This window comes from Peromyscus maniculatus, chromosome 13 (genome assembly GCF_049852395.1).
Source record: "Peromyscus maniculatus bairdii isolate BWxNUB_F1_BW_parent chromosome 13, HU_Pman_BW_mat_3.1, whole genome shotgun sequence".
Lineage (NCBI taxonomy): Eukaryota > Metazoa > Chordata > Mammalia > Rodentia > Cricetidae > Peromyscus > Peromyscus maniculatus.
The window spans coordinates 64,356,476-64,374,224 of record NC_134864.1 but is presented as its reverse complement, the minus strand read 5'-3'; the positions used below and the strand labels follow the sequence as shown (position 1 = coordinate 64,374,224).

General features: G+C 44.3%; 1 long non-coding RNA gene across 1 annotated transcript; it reads right to left on the bottom strand.

Annotated features, from left to right (window-relative positions):
• Positions 1 to 4,102: 4,102 nt before the first annotated feature.
• LOC143268331 (uncharacterized) lies at positions 4,103 to 15,430 on the bottom strand. The gene is made up of 2 exons (XR_013044178.1): positions 10,441 to 15,430; positions 4,103 to 4,633 (listed from the first exon to the last, which is right to left on the bottom strand). It is a non-coding gene; the product is annotated as an uncharacterized LOC143268331 (long non-coding RNA).
• Positions 15,431 to 17,749: the final 2,319 nt, after the last annotated feature.

Genomic DNA, 17,749 nt, shown 5'->3' with positions numbered 1-17,749 from the left:
CAATAGTGGCGTAATTGTTAGGAGGCAACCAACTGCTGCCTGGCTTGAGTTAAGGCCTGCTCCATAGCGAAGAAGGTAAAAGTCTGTGGCTGGGGAAATCATACGCCGAAGCAGAAAGAAGACTGCTATTATTTTGTTAAATAGATGTGATGGACCGGTTAAATCGCCTTCTAAACATTTGTATTTATGTCTTAGGTTACTGCTGTTGATGCCTGTGGTGGAAGGGAACGTCTTGTTTTAGTGCATGTTGGTTACAACAGGAACTCATAACCAGCCAACACGGTGGGATTCAGTGTTGATGCTGTGGCCTATACTGTTGCGGTGGCCTATACCATTTCCATGGCAGAGCACGAAACAATCATAGGTCTGCATCAGTTTTTTTTAAAGATTTATTTATTTATTATGTACACAGAAGAGGGTTCTCATTACAGATATCATTACAGATGGTTTGTGAGCCACCATGTGGGTGCTGAGAATTGAACTCAAGTCCTCTGGAAGAATAGTCGGTGCTCTTAACCTCTGAGCCATCTCTCCATCGTCTGCATCAGTTATTTTAAGGTCAGGAAATATCATGGAAGAGGAAGCAGAAAGAATACAAGAGCCAAAGGAAAGGGTGGATGCAGTAGAACTCTGTCTTCTGGGCTTCCCACGGCTCTTGCTGTCTTGAAATCAGAGCAGATGTGGTCATCACGTGACACCTCCTCAGGCGCAGGTCTTTACATTCCCTTGCAGAAGGTGCCGGGAACAATTGTCGGGTGCCCACCCGAGTCTGTCACTCGTTGCCCCCCTCCCCGCAGCTGCATGTGATCAGTTGCGTGTGTGCTCAGGGTGGAGGGCTTTTCAGCGATGCAGCGACCCAAGACTCACTCGTGCTCCTGAAAGCAGCTCCCCAAGCTCATTGGTTCACCAAGCTGCGCTCTCCTAGAATTATTTCTTTGTTCTGGCTTTTGTTCCCCTGTCTAAGGTGACAGGTTGTTTATAATGACAGCCGTGGTGTGAGCACATGGAGAGGGGCAACAGAAGGATGGGGAAATGTTCATAGTTTAGTGGAGAAGGAGGAAGAATGGGGGTGACTCTCTACGGTGACATAGTGAGATAATTCCTAAAGTGGAGCACCCACAAAACAGCAATCTGAGCACACTGTTTAGTGAAATGAAGGGGAAGAGAAATCAGTTAAGAGTACTTTTGAGGGAATGAGTAGAATTATGTCCAGGGAGTGAGAGGTACACTTGAAAAGATGTCTGCTTGAGATGTTTGTTTTAAAAACAAATTTTGTAGAAATATTTGATTTTTAAAAAATAAATATATGTATAACTTCATTAAAAATAAAATACAAATAATATCAGGCTCTGTATCTCTGTGTGCAGATCCAATTTCTAACTCTTACTAATTGTGCACTATTGAGTACATCATTTAACTTCTTTGGGCATTATTTTCCTAATCTCAATAGTAATGGAGATGATGACGTTACCGATATAAAGAGTGATGAGAGAATTAAATACATAATATTCATAAAGTTTCAACACTGTGCCTGGCCGGGTGGCAGTGGTGGCGCACGCTTTTAATCCCAGCACTCGGGAGGCAGAGGCAGGCGGATCTCTGTGAGTTCGAGGCTAGCCTGGTCTCCAAAGCGAGTTCCAGGAAAGGCACAAAGCTGCACAGAGAAACCCTGTCTTGAAAAACCAGAAAAAAAAAAAACCAAAACCAAAAAACGAACAAACAAACAAACAAAAAACACTGTGCCTGGCCTTTTGAGGAGTTACTTTTGCTTTGTTTCTTGCCAATCATCTTTATTTTATTCAGTTGGCTGTTCCCCCCAGGCTATCAAATTTCCATTTTGCTTCTGATCACATCACCTTCCAGATATTAAAAACAATTCACTTTGCTTGGGATTATGAGTACTCCCAAATAAGTCAATAATATCCTAATATCTGGTTAAGTATCAAAAAACAGACAGCATTCTGTGTATGTATGCCGTGAGTTTTCTCAGAGCACATTCGAAAACACTTTTGCCAAAAAACACAGGTAACCTGTTCCTCACTTGGTGCCTTCTTGTCTGCTTTGTGAGTGTGTGCGTGCGTGCGTGCGTGCGTGCGTGCGTGCGTGCGTGCGTGTGCATTAGTGCAGTGGACAGTGATGGGATCTGAACTCAAGTTGAAGTTCTGCCATTCCAAGAGTACTGTTCTTTGTACCACCTGAGTGGACTGCCTTGAGTGACAATCTCTTTGGGCTCAAATAAGGGAACTTCAGGGACAACAGACAACTTTTTTTTATATATATAATTTATTTATGAGTGCTCTGCATATATGCCTGAGGCCAGAAGAGGGCACCAGATCCTATTACAGATGGTTGTGAGCCACTGTGTGGGTGCTGGGAATTGAACTCAGGACCTCAGGAAGAGCAGCCAATGCTCTTAACCACTGAGCCATCTCTCCAGCCCCAACAGACAACTTTTAAGTTCCTCTGAGCCTCCACTTTCCATGTGGTATTGAGGTGTAGTACAAGTTAAGCCTGTTTCGTTACTGGAATTTATCCCTCCCATATAAGGACTGTGGATTTTACTATTAAAGTGCACAGGGCTTTGAAATGCTGTTCTTTTGCATGCAATTTTCACTTCCTGTTTTACTCATAAATAACACTATACAGATGGCCTTTTATTTTCATTTTTCCAATGACGTGGGCATCTTATGTAGCAAGAGATGCAGAAGCTCATTTCACATTTCTCAAGAAGCTATGAGGTTTTGAAACTCACCAGGCTCAGAACTCCCTGAGGGGATAAGCTTGAACTGGACATGACTGCTCGTTTCCAATAATTCTCTGAAATAAATCAGCTAGGGCCAGGTGTGGGTTTCTGCTGATGGACTATATCCAGGGCTGGGGTGGGACTCCAGAAGAGTTTCTTCTCCGTCAGCTCTAGATACGCCCTCAGTCAACTATACTCAGCCAGCTAAAAGTAACTACAAATAGGACTGGAGAGATGGCTCGGCAGTTAAGAGCACTGGCTGGGGCAGTGGTGGTGCACACCATTAATCTCAGCACTCGGGAGGCAAAGCCAGGCGGATCTCTGTGAGTTCAAGGCCAGCTTGGGCTACCAAGTGAGTTCCAGGAAAGGCGCAAAGCTACACAGAGAAACCTGTCTCAAAAAACCAAAACCAAAAAAAAAAAAAAAAGAGCACTGGCTGTTCTTCCAGAGGTCCTGAGTTCAATTCCCAGCAACCACATGGTGGCTCACAACCATCTGTAATGAGATCTGGTGCCCTCTTCTGGCCTGTAAACATGCATGTAGGCAGAACACTGTATACATAAAAAAATAAATAAACCTTAAAAAGAAAAAGAAAGAAAGAAAGAAAAGAAAAGAAACTACACCATAATACATTCCAGCCCAGTACCCCATGGATGCTCCGAAGTGTGGCAACTTCTGAGCTGGACATAGGCCAGAGATAGAGTGAGATTGCCTTTTGCTTATGTCTGGCTAAGTATAATTGACTAGGTTGTCCATTTAGTTCAAGCATTCTACTCTGCTTGCTCACCTTACAGCAATTAGTCCACGATCTGAGGGTCTGGGGCTTGAGAAATACCGCCTCTTTGAAACACGACTTGTATTTGGTGTTTAAACCCCAACATGGCGTCACAAAGATTTCTTTGGAAAGGAAATCTCTAGGAAACCAGTTGTCTTAGTATTAATTATATTTTAAAAGGTGCAATCCGAAGCAACCCTCAAAAGTACCCTTAATCAATGTCTGGAGACTGTTTAATGCATTGATTAGAAGTTCCTAATCCTTGAGCACGCTGCTACTTAATGAACCATTAAGTAAAGTTAATTATTATTAATGATTGCGGACTTGAAAAATCCATCCTGGCCTTCGTTCCCCCATACATTTATAGGGGACTAAAAGTCGGAAAAATGGCACTCATATCCCCAGTACAACCAGGAAGCCAACCAAGCTCCCGACACGCACATGCCGACTTGTGGATGCCGGGTCCCCTCCTCCACACCCGCCTCCACCCTCCTTTCTTCCCGGCTTCATGAAAAGTTAATCCTGTAAAGAATATAACAAAGTCAGTCCAAAAGGTGTGTGAAGACTGATCCGAGTTAACTGTGTTCTCTGTGCAGGGTATTTTTGTTTTAGCAGTTCTCGGGACAAATGAGAATCATCAGAATTCACGCTGGCAGTCAGGGCTTAAGGGAAGGAATGGCCCCGATTGTAGGTCTCTGCAGAGGACTGAGATTTAAGGGGGAAAAATGCTATAAAACTCTTAGCAGAGTACCTGGCGTACAGTGGATGCTCAACAAACGTCAGGGGTCTTCTTTTTGAATTTTTAGGTTTTAATTGTGTGTATATTTTGTGTGTGGGCTTGTGTCCGAGTGTGTGGGCCTGTGGAGGCCGGAAGCACCAGATCCCCCAGAACTGCAGCGACAGGAGGCAGTGAGCCCCCTGAAGTGGGTGCTGGGAACTGAACTTCCTCCCAAGAGGACTTCAGGCCTACCCGGTGAGCCATCTCCCTCGCCCTGAGCTGTCCTCTTCCTGTATGTTTCTCATCATGGGTCCCTCACTCGGCTCCCGGGGACAGCGACGACGGGCTGTTATTGTTACGTCTCGGGTCCCTGCACAGTCAGCGTTGATCTGGATAGCTGTTTGGAGATTCAGGGGAGGAGAGGAGGAGATTCAGGGGAGGAGGGGAGGTTAGCTTCCGCTGATGGGTAGAAAAGAATGCGTTCAGCTTTCCTGGCCCTTGTTCATGGGACTCAGCTAAAGTGTGGTATGGAGTAAAAATTTAAAAAACTCTTATCAGGGGATATTCCTGAAATGTCAGACATACATAAAGTCCTCAGAATCCCCGGGAGCCTCGCGGCTTCTCTCAGACATTGGACATGAAGGATTCTGGGGCCAGTTAGTTGCAGGGTGACGTTTCCTCTGGCATGATTCTCGTCTTGACTCACATAGAGCCAGGGACGTTTGTTTTGCATGAGCCCCGGTTGCTAGCTCCGGCACTCTGAGCAAACCTCTAAGAAAGCACAGGACTTTAGTTGGGACAGAAGGCTCTGGTATAAGGAGCTGGATACGTGATTTAGAAGTGGTTTTAGTCTGTCACATAAATGGCCCTTTAAGAAAAAAAGATGTTAGAATATCTTAGTGACTACTCTTAATCGGTGGGGAAAATTGTCGGAGGGAAAATGAAATATTGGTGAATGAAATTTGCCTCAGTTTATAATATCAAAATATTGGAAACCTCTTGTTCCATCAACAGATGATCAATAGTAAATTATAGCCAATCTATCAAGAAAGAATGAGCAAGCTATCCATCACCGTGCAAAGACTGTTGGGACTCATTTTAAGGGAAAAGAAGCAAAATGCAATTAGTTCATAAGCCCTAGGGAAGAACCTACTACTATTATTCTGCTACATGGACGTAGTATTAAAGTGTCCCCGAAGACTTGTTGTTCTAACAGCTTCGTGCATCTCTCAGCCCTCATCGCTCCCTGCAGTAGATACCACTTAACACATCGATGCCCAACTGGCCAAGGTGCAGAGAATGAGACCCTTGGAGTGCTAAGCCTCAAACAGGATATCTGTGTTCGCCACACTGCCTCTTCCTAAGGCAAGGATCAGTGTGGAAGAGGGGTCGGTGGGAAAGCCGGATGTGGTGGATGACAAGTGTTTTCTGAACACAGCGTGCCAGGTGCACACATCGTTGGCGGTTTTTCACTCTTTCGGCTCTTTGTTCTTTTGGGGGCCCGCCGCCACCCAGTTCCCAAGTAAATACACACACAGAGACTTATTATTTCTTATAAATGCCTGGCCTTAGCTTGACTTGTTTCTTGCCAGCTTTTCTTAAATTATCCCCTGTACCTTTTGCCTCTGGGCTTTTTCCTTTTCTTACTTCTGTAATCTTACTTTCACCCTTACTCCGTGGCTGGCTGTGTGGCTGGGTGGCTGGACCTTCTTTTCTCACTCCTCGATCTTTTCTTCCCAGACTTCTTCTCCCACTTATTCTCTCTGTCTGCCAACCCCACCTATCCTTTCTCCTGACTTGCTATTGGTCGTTCAGCTCTTTATTAGACCATCAGGTATTTTAGGCAGGCACAGTAACACAGCTTCACAGAGTTAAACAAATGCAACATAAAAGAATGCAACACATCTTTGTGCCATTAAATGCTCCACAGCATAAACAATTGTAACACATTTTAAAATAACATTCCACAACACGCACATATGGGCTCATAACAGGTGTGACAGTACAAGAGCTGTGGAAGCTTAAGTTGGACAGAATCCCAGTGTGGGGAGGGGAGGTGGGCACAGTGTTCGACCCCTAGCTAAGAAGCTGTCGTCAATTGATAGTGTCAGAGAGGGAGGGAGAGAAGGAGAGGGAAGGAGGGAGGGAGGGAAGGAGGGAGGGAGGGAGGGAAAGAGAGATTGTGTATCTTACGAGTATCACTCCTTAGCGGGGAGGGGTGGGGGGTGGGGGATGGGTGGGAGGGGGGTGATGATGGCGCACGCCTTTAAACCCAGCACTCAGAGGCAGAGCCAGGTGGATCTCTGTGAGTTCGAGGCCAGCCTGGTTCTACAAAGTGAGATCCAGGACAGGCACCAAAACTACACAGAGAAACCCTGTCTCAAAAAACCAAAGGAAAAAACCAAAACAGTATCACCCCTTGTAGGTTGTGCACACTCTAGTGGAAGGCACATCCATGAACATATGGGCGGCACAAATGGGTTTGTTGGGGTAAAAGAAGAAAGAGTATACACAATTGGGTGGGTAGGGAAGGGGGTGTTAACCTGGGAAGAGATGGGAGACATGGTGAAAATAGTCAAACACATTATATGAAATGCTCAAGGAACTTATAAAATGAGGGGCAAAATGTAGAGGAAAATACACATGTAAATTTCCTTACAAAAGTTTAGTTCAGTCTCTGATATGGTACATAGGGAAATGGCAGCCACGGTGACGGAGGGGACTCAGGTGGCTGTAGAATAGGACAGAAGAGAGAAGCCTAAATACATCCTGTACATTTTTAATTTTTAGTCACGTGAATGTTTTCTTCTCTGAGAAGGAGTATTTTAATTTAAAAGAGGATAATAAAGAAAAACTTGGTAATGAGCAGGGCATGGGTTCATGCATGTCTATCATGGGTTCATGCATGTCTATCATGGCATGCATGTCTATCAGCTGATTAGAGAGACAACTAAGCAACCACATGGACCTCTTCTGTTTTACTGAATCTTAGGAATCTTAGAACTTTCTAGAAAAGCGTTTTAGGAATGTTAAGCAATCATGAGCCTCTCTAGTCACTCATGATTAGCTGAATCTCTCACATTCATGAATAATAACATGAATTTTGTTTAAGTGATGTGTGTGTGTGCGTGTGTGTGCATGCGTGTGTGTGTGTGTGTGTGTGTGTGTGTGTGTGTGTGCGCGCGTGTGTCTGTGTGGTGTTCTTAGTGAACTCTTCATCAGAAAACCATGTGTATCTCACTGAATTCATAGCTGATTTATCATCCATTCAGCCCTACCCTTGAGGTTCTCTCCTCACTGACTGTGGACAGGTGCTTGACCCAGATTAAATCACTCTTATCACTCTTGGTAATCAAATTTCTCTAGCCAACATTTAACTGGTTCAGAGACAGGCAGGCAGTCTAAGCCAACCAGGAAAGCACATTAGATAAAAACTACGTAAATAAATGAAGGTAGGGACTGTCATTAGGAACTGGTTCATTAATTATAACAAATATTTCCCACTAATGTATAATACCAACAATAGGGCAAAACCTTCAAGGGGTATGTAGGAACCTTGCATTACCTTTGTAGGTTTCTATAAATCCAAAATTGCCCTAAAGTCAAAACCTGTAAAAGTGACTAAAATAAGGCAAGTTTATTATTGCCAGTTCTTATAACCTTTCAAGTGAAGAAAAAATTGTTCATTTTAAAAATGATTTAAAATTCTTTAATTTACACCTTAAGCTATTTTAACTTTATTTCCTTTTTATTATTTCTTGCTCCATGCCCAGCATGGCTTCTTCCACGTTAATTTAGAAATGAAGTGATTGGGTCAGGAAGGCCAACAGAGTCAGCTTCAACTTTACTGCTTCCTAGTCTGCCAATTTCTAGTGAATTGTTTTCAACAATCATTCCCAGGGCCAGCAGGATGGCTCAGTGGGTGGAACCCTTGCTACACAAACCCGACAGCTTGCATTCCATCCCCAGGACCCATGTAAAAGTGAAATGAGAGTCCCGACTCCTCACCGTTGTCTTCTGACTTCTACATACACGCCATGGTACACACATGCATACACATCACACATATACACATTACAAACACACATACATACACATCACACACACATACACACATATTACAAACACACATATATACACATCACACACACATACACACATATCACAAACACACATACATACACATCACACACATGTCACACATACACACACACATTACAAACACATACATACACATCACACACACATACACACATATTACAAACACACATATATACACATCACACACACATACACACATATCACACACATAGATACACATCACACACATGTCACACATACACACACATATTACAAACACATACATACACATCACACACATGTCACACATACACACACATATTACAAACACACATACATACATATCACATACATACACGCACATCACAAACACATATACATACACATCACACACACAATAGTAAACACACAAGAATGGTTAAAAAGAAAACAAATTCATTCTGAGATTCATGTTGGTTGCCCTATTTTGCCATCTTGGTGTAAGACCAAACAAAGAGCACAGGCAAGAACTAATTGCTGAACAGTGTAAACCCCTTCCATCAATTAAGTCTGTTTATCATTTGAAGTTACTTGATATGAAGGAGATTCTGATAACGTAATGTAGCTTGAGAAGTTGATTATCTGCTTTCTCAACTAGAACATTCTTCGATAGACTTTTTTTTTTTTTAAGGCCAATTAGAATCCTACTGTAAAGTTTAGAAATCCAGTTTTATAATCCCTCCATATGATCATACTTGTGTAGGAGAGTCATACTAATTAATTTCACGATGTAATGATTTTGAGTCTAAAACACTGAACGGCATATAACTTGGCTACATTCATGGTAACCACACTGTGTGTTTCCTTGTGTGTGTTTCTGGCTGTCGTCATACTTAGAAAGGTACTTAAGGTGAGATTCCTTTAGAGGTGAGAGAACAGGCCAAGGGGGACTGGGTCACTTTATCAGACTGTCTGTAGACCGAAGCGGAGGCAGCAGATTGTCCACGCACCCATAGAAGATCCCCTTTCCAGGTCACGCTAGAGTCTGAATTCCTCTTCTCACAACAATACTGGCTCTGATTGACAAAGGTTCTGTACCAGAGCAAAGTCCCCTGGTACGGATTGAGTAGTAAATATTTTGACCTTAGCAGATCACGTGTTCAACTCCCTCCTGCATCTGGAAGGCAGCCGTAGGTAACAGAACAGACAAGCCGCTTGGGCCACTGTTTGCCGACGATGGCTGCTCATTTGCTTTGCTTTGCTTTCTTTTTTTTTTTTTTTTTTTTTTTGGTTTTTCGAGACAGGGTTTCTCTGTGTAGCTTTGCGCCTTTCCTGGAACTCACTCGGTAGCCCAGGCTGGCCTCGAACTCACAGAGATCCGCCTGGCTCTGCCTCCCGAGTGCTGGGATTAAAGGCGTGCGCCACCAACGCCCAGCTCATTTGCTTTGCTTTTAAAGCTGCTCTCCAAACAGGCCTCCTATTCCATTCCACTCTGTGTCCCTCCCTGTGGATCTGTGTGCAAAGAAGAGCTAACCGGAGGTACAAGATTGCTATTTCTAGAAAGATCTGCTTTGTGGCCACTTGACCAGCTTCTGGGAGCTTAGGTTCCAGGAGAGTTCCTACCAGTCTCTGAATTGTGCGTGGCTTCCTGTGCTTACGCTGTTTAAACATCACAGTCCATCTTCAATACGTTCCTTCTGCTGTTCAGGGACTTGGGTATGCACCATAAGGAGAGTATTAGTACGTCCAGCCCCCAGTAAGAACTGCGGCACCAAGTCTGCAGTACCCTTCCTGGCAGGCAGCATTTTCTACCAGATGTTCTAACTTGTGACTCCTGCAGGAGCAGTTTGGACATGGCTTCCTCCAGACTTTGCCCTGTGTGCCTTTCCCATCTCAATCTGTCACTGTTAGAGCTATACATAAGACTGTCCTATGAGTCCTTCAACAAAGCGTTGGGCCCTAACACACCCTTGTTTCTGGTCTCCTCCTGCCCAGTACAGCACCTGGTCCTTATCACACACTGATCTCTGCCCCCTCTTCGTCCTTATCTAGTACCCCATCCCCCATTCTGGTTTTGTGGGATTCCTTACTTCATCAGACATTCCCAAAATGCCCTGCTCGGCAGCCTCTGGCTTTTGTACTTACATTTTCCCCTGCCTGTGCCTTTTATCTTAGATCTCTGCTCGGTTTTCCCCTCCCTCACTGATGTTTTCATCCAAGTCTGCTCTTCTGGAGTGACTGATTTATCAACTTCTGACTTGGCTCCTTCTTCTTCCCAAGACCCTTGCTGACAAATGAGGATTTGAGACTCACCACAAACCTATACAGTACGAGAGATGGATGTGTTTGTTCTAGAAATTTTCCCTGGCTGGAATGCATTCCACTCTTTTCTCTCCCTCTGTTCCTGTCAAGTGACCTAAGATGTAATATTTGAAGCCCTGTCAACTGTCTGGGAACAGGATGCCATTTGGGAGTAGATAGTATGGCCAAGAGAGCAAGAAGACCAATCCCTTAGAAACCACCTCATTGCTGTTTTTTTTTTTTTTAAGATTTATTTTTTATTTTGTGTGTATATGTGTGTTTATGGGTTTATGCATGTGTGAGGATGTCTGTGGAGCCCAGAGGTATCAGATTCCGCTGGAATTGGAGTTACAGGAAGTTGTGAGCTGTTTGGCATAGTGCTCAAACAAAACTCAGGTCCTTTGGAAGACCGTGAACTTAGCCACTGAACCATATTGCCAGCCCCCCACCCTCTGTCCTTCGAAAAATGCCAGAAATCAACATTGTTTTTCATTTAGCCCTTCCTTTTGTGATTTTCTCTCACTTCAATTTGTCCCAGTCTTAACTAATCCAAGCTCGGATCTGGAGTCTGACGTTTCAAAGCCTAGGAAGAGCCACACAATACAGAACATAGTATGTGATTCCATTCTGTGGACAAAAGAGGAGAGGTGACAAGTAGATTGGCAAACCATGGGAATCTCAGCTACAGGAAACCATTATAGTGATGCTTCCCAAGGAGTCATTCCTCCCCAGGTCCCCACGCATCTTTTCAATGTGATAGTCCTTTTTCTATCAAAGACAGAGTTGGGGACAAAATGAAAAAGATTTGGGTATTCTCTCTTCATTCCCTTAGATCTAGGCTGGACATGTGTTTGGCTTGGGTCAACAAGATGGAACAAATGTAAATCTTGCTGGTTCCAGAGCCTATGTCTTTAGAGAATGTGAAGCATCGACTGCCCTCCCGAAACCTTGACATCATCTTCCTGTGAAACCTGGTATCACTTTTCAGAGGAGAGAAGACACTGGGGGGAGTGACAGGTGTCCCCGGGCAGAGCCACCACCAGCTGCCGGATGTGGGCGTGATGTCTCCTCAGGCCCTTTAGGCTCAGATGAGCCGTTAAGATGACTTCAGCAAATGAATGCTTGCAGGCAAGGCCACCAGAAGTCACTCCTAGATGACATCATGAACGTCTAGGGTTGCTGTCTTTAATAAAGACGCTGGGTTTTGATGAGCATTTTTATGCAGTCAGTTCATAGCCAAAGATTAATCCTGGTGACTGTTTCATGCTGCAGAAAGAGCCTAAAAGAAGGTTGAATTGTGTTGGCAAAGAAGAAGCTTAACGGTTCAGGTTCACTTGCTCAGAGAGAGACGCCACAATCTTTAAAACCTTTAGTGTTAAATGAAGAACACCGCCAATGTGGTAGGTAGCTCATCCCTGTAATCCCAGCACTTTGGAGACTGAGGCAGGAGGACTGCTCTGAGTTCAAGGCCAGCACAGGCTACACAGTGAGCCCCAAGCTAGCCTTTTTACAATGTGATAATCTTGTCTAAAGACAAAACAAAAGAATAGAATGTTCAGCAATGATAAATAACTTCAGGAAGGAGGGTCAGTAAATCAGGAACAATGGATAAGAAATGGAAGATCTGGGTCATGGTCTTCCTTTCATTAACTCATTTTCTAACTTTAAAACATGCCCTGGCATCTTGGTGTTTCTTTTTTTTTTTTTTTTTCAGGGGTAATATGAGGTGTTGTGTGATATTTTGTTTGTGTTCTGACAAATAAAGCTTGCCTGGAGATCAGAGGGCAGAGCACCCAGCCACTAGACTTCTTTCCTCTACGAAATCTCTGATCGAATAAGGCATTCTGTCTTTACGAATCCTCAAACTGAATGGGGACCTAGATTCTCTTTCCACGCGCCTTATATTCCTGTCTCCACCTCTCAAAGTGCTGGGATCAAAGGCACAAGATCCCAAGTGCTGGGATCAAACAAATTTGTGTACCACCACCACCTGGGTCCATTTCTCTTTTAGACTGGTTCAATCTCGTGTAGCCCAGGGTGGCCTTGAACTGCTGATCTTCTTGTCTCCTCCTCGCCAGTGCTGGGATTAAAAGTGTATGCCACCATTGCCTGGTCTCTATGGTTAACTAGTGGCTTGTTCTGCCCTCTGATTTCCTGGCAAGGTTTATTTTTCAGAACACAAACAAAATATCACAACAATGAGGCCTAATCTATTCCTTACTCATCATTCACGAAGCTTCATTCAGTTTTTCCAGCTGGGTAACACTGTTGTGTGTGGGGGGGGTGACGGATTTTAACTTTCCACTTACTCATTTACTACAATTTAGTTTTAAAAGACGCAGATTGCTTTCATAATCTATAAGGACACATTGGAGGCTGAAATCTGCCTGCTTGGAGGAGCTCTGATCTTCTGTGCCTTAAAGATAAGTCATTTACCTTGAAAGTGCTCTTTCCCTTTCCATGGGTTTGAACGCTAAACATGATCACAACCCAACTTTGGTGCCGTTAGGTGACAGTAGTGGGAAATGGAGGAATCTGGGTCCTTGAGTGATGATCCTTGAATACCTGTACTGCTCACAGTACACCTGTTCATTTGTCCTACCCCCAATCCGTGTGTGTGTGTGTGTGTGTGTGTGTGTGTGTGTGTGTGTGCATATTTTGATATTTTTCTGAATTTTTTAGACTTTAAACAGCAAGATCTTGAATTCTCTTACATTCACAAGAATACCTGCACTGCTTCCCCTTTAGAAGGTCCCTGCCTCTTCCATCTGTCCCACCCACACAGGAGAGCTGAGCTAATAAGGCACAGAAAAGGGACATTAGTGTAATGTTCCCCTAGATGGAATCAGTGAACTCACTGCTCCTGCTTGCTTACGTAATAAGTCTCTATCTTGTTCCTTCGCCCTAGTTAGATGGCAGTGCGGGAACCCTGCCCCGGGGCTCAGTTTACATCAGGACCTGCTGCTCCCTTGTCTAGCCCACTTCTCCTTTCTCCTTCCTGTACCCTGCCCTTTGCTTTCCCAACAGCTAGACCACGCATAACCCCCTCAGATCACACAAGGACTTTCAATACTCGGAAGAAATAGACCATTAGACATAAGAACGCTGTAGGGGAGGAGTACTTAGGAGAGACAGAGGACCCAAAGTTTGGTCAGGGGGACGGAGTGTGGCCAACAGTGTCAAAAAAAATAAAAGTACGAAAAGGGCAAAATAAAAGTACACACTAGCAGCAAAAATAAGACAGTTCAAAACCTTCAAATCGTACAAAGTGGATACAAGGAAAATGAAAATTCTTTTCTTCTCCTACATCTTCATCTCAAGCCCTAAAGTGCTCTGGTAAATGTCCTTCCAGATGTATGGTATGAAAACAGACACATCAGTGGATACTTATGTGGGCTTTCATTATATAAAACATACACATTTTTATTATCTGGTCCAGGGAGGGGACTGAACCCAGGGCTTTCTGCATGTTAGGCAAGGACTCTCTCATTTCATCATATCCCAGCCTTGCAGCTTCCTATTCTTTCATGTAGACTCCTTTTCATATCAGGACATATGCATTTTTATCGTCTATAAATAATTGTATAAAGAGTCGGTGAGAGGGCTCCGTGGTTAATAGGATTGCCACATAGACCTGGTGACCTGAGCTTGGTTTCTGGAACTCACAGAAATGTGGAAGGAAAGAAGCAGCGTGGCTTGTGCCCACACACGATACTAACAGAAAGAGCTGAGCAGAAGAGCTGGGAATAGGGCTCGGTGGCTGGTAGATGTTTGTCCAGACTATAGCGAAACAAACACAAAGACTTTCCTACTAAAGAAACATTTAATAAATTAAACCCCTTTCGTATCATCTGGGATTGAAACGTCTATTTCCTCCTATACTCAGTATGTCCAGAAACATTTTATCCATTGGCTTATTGCGAATATTGAGAAAAGGACCGCGTCTGTACACTTTTACACCTCCCCAGAATATGTGCGCGAAAACTTTGGATGTGTAAGCATGTGGAACTCCTGTTTCCCGCTGGGAAACTTGCCATGGGGGTCACTCTGGAAAAATCAAAAGAAAACTGCTTTCAAGGATCTTTATAGGAAATGGAAACCAACAGTTGAAATCCTGTAAAATTTTAAAGTCTAAAATAGAAGGCCTAACCAGTTCAGAAAGGAGAACTTATATAGTATCAGCCAGGGCTATGTAGTGAGACACCGTCTTAGCGGTGGTGGCCACGCCTTTAATCCCAGCACCCAGAGGTAGGGGCAGGCGGATCTCAGAGAGTTTGAGGCAAGTTTTTTTTTTTTTTTTTTTTTTTTTTTTAATTATTTTTCAGATTTTTTTTTTTTAAATGACACATCCCAGGTAATGTTTGGGCTTTTCCCCTCAAAATCCTACAAGGACTTCGAATTATGGCAACATTTTCTGGAAAAACTGAGTAAGGTAGAACAGTTTTTAAAAAGTGAGCTGCATCTTGTTAGTTGCCTTCAGAGCTGAGAGAGAGAAACCAGTGACCTGCAAGTGGTGGAGGATAAATAGCCAGTGCAGTTTATTAGACAGAAAAGGATACTTCCATATGTTAAAGACATTTCAAAGGAAAGGGCCAGACATTGTTTCCTTAATAATGCTGGGAGCTGGGGGTGTGGCAAGGTTGGTAAAGGCTCTTTGCCCACAAGCCTGAAACCCTGAGTTTGGTTTTTGGATCCACACACTGTGAGAACAGAGATCCGACCCCGACTTGTCCTCTGATCTGTCTCTCTGTCTCTTTATCACCACCACCCCCCCACCACACACAGGGGGATATAAATAAATGTAATTAAAAATGAATGCTGGCAAAGGGGCTATGAATATAGCTCAGTCAGTAAAACAATTGCTTAGCATGTCCAACGCCCTGCGTCCTATCGTAACTACTATGTAGAAGTAGTTATGATTCCAGCACTTGAGAAGTGCAGCCTGGAGGATTGGAAGTTTGAGTTTTTCCTCTGTTCTACACTGAGTTGAAGGCCAACCTGGATCAGATGAGACCCTGTCTCAAGTAGAAAAGCAAGCCGGGCGGTGGTGGCGCACGCCTTTAAATCTCAGCACTAGGGAGGCAGAGGCAGGGAGATCTCTGTGAGTTCAAGGCCAGCCTGGGCTACAAAGTGAGTTCAAGGCCAGCCTGGTCTACAAAGTGAGTTCTAGGACAGACTGCAAAGCTACACAGAGAAACCCTGTCTCGAAAAACTAAAAAAAGAAAGAAGAGGGTTGGGGATTTAGCTCAGTGGTAGAGTGCTTGCCTAGCAAGCACAAGGCCCTGGGTTCGGTCCTCAGCTCAAAAAAAAAAAAAAGAAAGAAAAAAGCTGAAAAAATATCATTATCATTCTTTTTTTTTTGGTTTTCCGAGACAGGGTTTCTCTGTGTAGCTTTGCGCCTTTCCTGGAAGAGAAAATATCACTCTATTGAACATTTTATCACAGCTTTGCACCACATAGACAGATGAAAGAACTAAATCAGCCATCCTGGATGCGATGGCTCAAGGCTCATGACTGTGAACCTAGCACTTGGAAGGATGAGGCAGAACTGTGGACACAAGTGTGAGGCCAGCCCTGGGCTACATGGCGTGAATTCTAGGACAGCATGCGACCGTCTCAAAAACAACACACCAACCACAAAGTGCATCCGTGACAAATTGCAGGGGGACCCAGAAGAAAGCTGATGCCATCTCTTATGAGGAAGGACTGTCTGCATCAGAAAAGTACGGGAGAAAGAGAACAGAGCTAGACTATTTAAAGGATCAGGTTTCTGTACTTAAAATACAGACGGAGTGGCAACTCACAGGCTAGGGAAGGTGTGGGGAACGTAAGTTACAGAGACTGTTCCTACCGTTGTCGAAACTCCAGCACCAGGCATCTCTAACTCCAAGCCAGTCTGTCTTAATCCCTCACAGATTGTGTCTGGTAAAAACCATTACACCACGTTCACTGGTCTAACACATCCATTCTTCCACCTGGCCCAGCGGCCTGTCTCCAGCCCGCCCCTCACACTTCCAGCACCTCCCCTCCACGCCCGCTCTACACCGGTGGTCTTGCTTATTTCTCTCGGCACGGCAGACATAAGAACTTCCAACCTCTCCTGTCACCATCTCAGACCACCCTCCAGTTCCAGAAGACCTCTCTCTGTTCTCCCCTTGTCACAGGGTTCCAGTTCCGTCCCTGTCACCTACCTGAGGCCCGGCATGTATCTGCAGCAATCTGGTTTCCCTCCTCTCAACTGAGCCTTGCTCTTCAGCGTTGCCATAACATAAGCATTGCTTAAAAAAACAGAAGAAATGTTGGGCCAGTGAGATGGCTCGTGATTAAACGTACTTGGCACCGAGCCTGTAGACCCCCAGGACCCACATTGTAAGTAGTCCTCTCTCTCTCTCCCCTTCTCCCTCTCCCCCATTTCTCTCTCTTGCATACATTAAATAAATAAAAATGTGATAAAAATGTTTGGAAAGTCCTTTATCCCATTCCTCTGCTCTCTTGCAGCAAGCCTCCTGGTAGAAGCGACGCATGCCTATTTTGATGTATCCCACTCCTGGACTTCTTTTCACCTCACAGTGACCGACTCGTCTTTCCGGAAACATCTGGCTCATCTGCCATTCATCACACTTCTCTCCTCAGTGTTCTTTCCTCTGCATGGCGTTTACGTATCTAAAACGACCCTCCTTATCTTTCCGCTCCCCCAAAAAACGGTTCACTTGGGTTCTCAACAACTCCATGGTTGTATCTGTTCAGACTCAAGGTTGGAGTCACACTTTACTCTTCCTATTTCAATAGTGTAGTCATTTGGTGGTTATTTCTGCTATGCCGGTGCCACTGGGCCATGGTCCCTGCCACTGTGCTGATGTTGGCGTTGCCACATCTCAAGCGGGTTAGTAAAGCCGCCAGATGGCCCTGCTGCCAACCGTGTTAGCACATCAGGCCAGATCTCCAAACACTTAAATGGCTTCTTGCCTCCCAGTAAAATCCAAAGACTGCACAAACCCTGTGTGTATGACCTCCCCCTCCCTCCCTTCCTTCTCAGCTCCTAGACTCTCCTCATTCACTGTTTCAGTTACGGAAGACTCTTGTTACTCCTAGAAAATGATGCTTGAACCTTTTCAGTGGCTCTCTCTCTGTGCCTGCTGCCTAGACCCAAATA